The sequence below is a fragment of the Colobus angolensis genome, unplaced genomic scaffold (assembly GCF_000951035.1).
Source record: "Colobus angolensis palliatus isolate OR3802 unplaced genomic scaffold, Cang.pa_1.0 Scaffold119, whole genome shotgun sequence".
Classification (NCBI taxonomy): Eukaryota; Metazoa; Chordata; class Mammalia; order Primates; family Cercopithecidae; genus Colobus; species Colobus angolensis.
The window spans coordinates 6,950,989-6,955,984 of record NW_012113030.1 but is presented as its reverse complement, the minus strand read 5'-3'; the positions used below and the strand labels follow the sequence as shown (position 1 = coordinate 6,955,984).

The window sequence follows — 4,996 nt, the reverse complement described above, 5'->3', positions numbered from 1 at the left end:
GGATTGAAGCAATTCTCCTGCCTCAGCCTCCCAAGTAACTTGGATTACAGGCACATTCCACCATGCCTGGCTAATTTTTCTATTTTTAGAGAGATGAGGTTTTACCATGTTGGCCAGGCTGGTCTTGAACTCCTCACCTCAAGTGATCCACCTGGCTTGGCCTCCCAAAGTGCTGGGATTACAGACGTGAGCCACTATGCCAGGCCTAGCTTTGTTTTTTCTAAGATAAATATTGTAACATTTTGGTATGGAGTTTCTGTTTAACTCCCCCGACCCCAATTTTATTTAAAACATTTTTTAAATAAGGCATTTTATTCACCTGGTACAATCATCAAAATTTTTTTCTTTTTTCTTTTTTTTTAGAGACAAGGTCTTGCTCTGTTGTCCAGGCTGGTCTTGAACTCCTGGGCTCAAGCAGCCCTCCTGCCTTAGCCTCCCAGAGTGCTGGGTTTAGAGGCATGAGCCACTGAGCCTGGCCTAATTTATTTTTATTTTTTTTGAGATAGAGTCTCACTCTGTCGGCCAGGGTAGAGTGCAGTGGCAAGATCTCTGCTCGCTGCAACCCCCACCTCCTGAGTTCAAGCAGTTCTCCCTGCCTTAGCCTCTGGAGTATCTGGGATTACAGGCACCCACCACCCTGCCAGCTAATTTCTGTATTTTTAGTAGAGACAGAGTTTCGCCGTGTTGGCCAGGCTGGTCTTGAACTCCTGACCTGAGGTGATCTGTCCGCCTGACCTCCCAAAGTACTGGAATTATAGGCGTGAGCCACCACGCCTGGCCACCTGGCCTAATTTTTGTATCCCTTTCCAGTTCTTTGTGTATATACAACCTAATGCAAATATGGTTTATATTTCTCTCCCATTTGTACCCAAAGGGGAGCTCATTATGTACTTACTGTGACAGCAACAGAGAGTTTGCTTGTTTTCTGTTAGAGTTTTGAAGTATTCCTTTGTACAGTTCTTTTCCCCAGGAAATGCCATATTGATGCATGTTAGGCCACATCCAGATTTTGGCATTCTACACGAAGCTGCGGGAAATAACTTGTTCACTTGTTTTTGTTTTTGCTTTTGTTTTTGAGACCGTTTCACTCTTTCTGCCCAGGCTGGAGTGCAATGGCGTGATACTGGCTCGCTGCAACGTTCGCCTCCCAGGTTAAGCAATTCTTCTGCCTCAGCCTCCCTAGTAGCTGGGACTACAGGCGCATGCCACCATGCTCAGCTAGTTTTTGTATTTTTAATAGAGACGGGGTTTCACCATGTTGGCCAGGTTGGTCTCCAACTCCTGACCTCAGGTGATCTGCCTGCCTCAGCCTCCCAAAGCGCTGGGATTACAGGCGTGAGTCACCATGCCTGGCCTACTTGTTCACCTGTTATTTCCCATGTGTGCAGGTCTGTTTACTTCTTGAAGCCTGTTTGCTGGACCAAAGCAAATGTGCATTTATAACATGGATAGCTACTGCTGAATTGCATTCCTCTGGAGTTGTAGCAAATTGTGCCAGTTTAGACTCCCAAGGGTAGTATATGCAAGCGTCTTTACTAGACATAGGCTTTATTCCTAATGCAATGGGTGATAAATGGTACCCTAGGGTGAAAAATAGTGCCCTGGGGTGTGTTTTGCTGTGCATTTTTCTTATTACAAGTGATAATACTGGGAATACTCAAGCCTTGTGTCTTTCCTTTTCTGTGCACTGTCTGATCATATCCTTTGCCCCTTTTTCTCACCAGTTGTAATTCTTAGTGATTTCTAGAGGCTCTTTATATATGAGAGAGATGAACTTTGTGCTAGGAGTTACAAGTATTTTCCCCAGTAAGTCATTTGGCGTGTGACTTAATTTTTGGGTTGTGTGTGTGTGCACTTTTGATGAGAATGAAATTAAAACTTTTTAAGTTTTTGGTATCTTTAAGCTTTTTATGTTTAAATGACTTCAAACACATAAAAAGTTTCAGGACTAGTACAGAGAGCTCATAGTAGTTCTTTACTCCTCAACTAGATGTATTAGTTATCTATTGCTATGCAATAATTACCCTCAAAACTTACCAGCTTCAAACAGCAAGTATTCACATGTCTCACACAGTTTCTAAGCATCAGGAATCTGAAAGCAGCTTAGCTAGGAGGTTCTAGCTCTGTATCTCCCATGAGGTTGTAGTCACGATGTCAGTTGGGCGGTAGTCATCTGAAGGTCCCACTGATCTGGAGAACCTGCTCCCATGCTCACTTGTGTGGCTATTAGCAGGAGGCCTCAATTGCTCCCTCAGTGGGCCTCTCCAAGGGGCAGCACATGACACACAGTGGTTGGCTTCCTGCAAAGTGAGTGACCCAATAGAAACAGACTGAGAATGCTCAGGATGGGAGCAGCAGGCTTTTTATAACTAATCTTGGAAGTGTCATATAATCACTTCTGCCAAAGTCTATTGGCCACAAAGACCAGCAGTGGGAGGGGACTGAACACAAGGAGGTGGGGATTGGTGGTGGCTGCCTCCAACATCTACCCATTGTCAGCCTTTTGCTGCATTTGCCTTGACCTTAGCATTCTCATTCTGTGTACATTTTTTTCTGAATCAGTTGAGAGTAAGTTGCAACCATTATACCCCTTCGCCCCTTAATATTTTATTTTATTTATTTATGTATTTATTTATTTTTGAGTCTGAGTCTCACTCTGTTGCCCAGTCTGGAGTGCAGTGGTGCAGTCTCGGCTCACTGTAGCCTCTTCCTCCTGGGTTCAAGCCTCAGCCTCCTGAGTAGCTGGGAGTACAGGTGCACACCACCATGCCCTGCTAATTTTTGTGTTTTTAGTACAGATGGGGTTTCACTATGTTGACCAGGCTGGTCTTGAACTCCTGGGCTCAAGTGATCCACCTGCCTTGGCCTCCCAAAGTGCTGGGATTACAGGCGTGAGCCACCGCGGCCAGCCTACCCCTTAATATTTTAGTATAATATTTCAACCTTTGAGAACAACGACATTCTCTTTCTTAACCATCATACTGCAAAGAAATAAAGCAGACAGCATTGACATGATACTGTTGTCAAATCCACTGTCCATAATCCAACTTCACCAGGTGCCCAGGGATCCTGTAATGTTGTATTATTCTCCTATTTCATGTAGCATCAGAGTGCCGCTGCGTGCGGGCCACCTCCCTGAGCCTTTGGAACCTGTTGAGTGGGCAAGTTCTTTTTTCTCCGACTCAGCAATGTCGGAGAATTGGCCATTTGAGTCATTTCTCCTTCTCCTCTATTGTAAATACTCCCACAGTGGGTATCCCCATGAGCAAGTACTTGAATATTCTTTTTTGATGTTTGTTTTTGAGACAGAGTTTCACTCTTGTTGCCCAGGCTCGAGTGCAGTGGCGCGATCTTGGTTTGCTGCAACCTCCGCCTCCTGGGTTCAAGCGATTCTCCAGCCTCAGCCTCCCAAGTAGCTGGGATTACAGGTGCATGCCACCATGCCTGGCTAATTTTTTTTTTGTATTTTTAGTAGAGACGGGGTTTCATCATATTGACCAGGCTTGTCTCGAACTCCTGACCTCAGGTTATCTGCCCGCCTCAGCCTCCCAAAGGGCTGGGATTACAGGCATGAGCCACCGTGCCCAGCCGAATATTCTTTATCACAGATTCCTGGAGGGGGAATTTCCAGGTCAAAGTCGTGACCCTTTCAAAGTCCCCAGACCAAGCTGCCTTCCAGGGGACAGCCCCATCAGCCGTTCACAGTGCCAAGGACTGCGCCTCTTATCTCTTCTTAGAGGTGGCAAACCTTTCGGGTGTCTGGATTGATGACTGATTAATTGATTGACTGGTTGGTTTGGTTTGGTTCTTTAACTGTCAGAAGTTACTCAGGGCCCAGCTTGGAAGGGATGCTGGAAGGACTCTAGGACTTAGAGGCCAAAGCTGGTGGTGAATCTGATGTCATGCCGAGAGGCCCGGCTCTGGAGTGTGGTGGCGCTGGCTGTCCTCGGGCAGATCTCCTGAGCTGTCTAAGCCTGAACTCAGTCAGCTTTGAGAAATGGCTCAGAAGTCACTGAGCAGTGTAAAGGCCTCAGTTCCGCCTTCCCCAGCCTGGAGAGTCTGGACCAGTTTTGGCGCCTTGGCCTCAGTTTCTTATCTGTGAAATGGGTCCAGTGTTACCACTGCTCTCAGGGCTAGGGAGAGATTGCACAAATGGATGCAGGAGGCCGGCCATTCGTGTTAGATCAGCATGAGCTGTTACTAGGATGCAGATTCTGTGACAGCAAGCGTCACGGTGCCAGCCCAGTGTTGGGTACACAGCTGGTACCCACTGGTTACACAGTGGCTGCTCTGGTTATGATTCTTTGGGAGGAGGGTCCATAGGGGCAAGGCGCTCTGTCTGAGACATGCTTTAGGCGAGGTGGCTGTGTGCGCGTGACAGAACTAGCACCAGATCACGTGTGCTTGCAGACACAGGCTTCATCACAGTCTGGTGTGTTGTGCACACATACGCACGCTTGCACCTGCAAGCTCACGTGGCGCCCAGGTAGGCCTGCAGCCATGGCCACATAGGCACACAGAGGCAGGTGCCCAGGACACTTAGAAGTCTGGGCCTTCCCATGCCCACATCCAGAGGTCCACATGTGGCTGTGAACCCAGGCCTGTCCCTGTGTGGCCATCCGTATCGTCGGCAGCCCCCGTGCCATGGCCATCAGCCCCTAGCCACGGTACACAGCATCTGCTGTTGTCTCTTTGCCTTGACTTGGCTAGATGGGCTGGTGGGGGCTGGCGGCTGGGACGCTGCCCTGCCCGCCCTCCTTCCCCGCTGCTGTGCTCGCCGCCCGGCCCTCCTGCCTCCTGCTGGGCAGCAGGTGTGGTGCTCCTGCTGCCGCCGCCACCACTGCCTCTGCTTCCTCTGCTGCTGCCACTCCAACCCTACAGGGCTCGCCTTTGTCCGGGGAACTGCGAGGGGCTGGGGGAATGGGGCAGAAGGGGGTTTGAAATTGGAGGCCAGAGAATATGTGGAGGAGCTGGGGTGGGGGACAGAGGTCGGGGG

General features: G+C 48.9%; 1 protein-coding gene across 1 annotated transcript in view; it reads left to right on the top strand.

Annotated features, from left to right (window-relative positions):
* GLTSCR1 (glioma tumor suppressor candidate region gene 1) overlaps positions 1–4,996 on the top strand; it is a 135,840-nt gene that overhangs the window by 105,594 nt on the left and 25,250 nt on the right. The window lies entirely within an intron of this gene.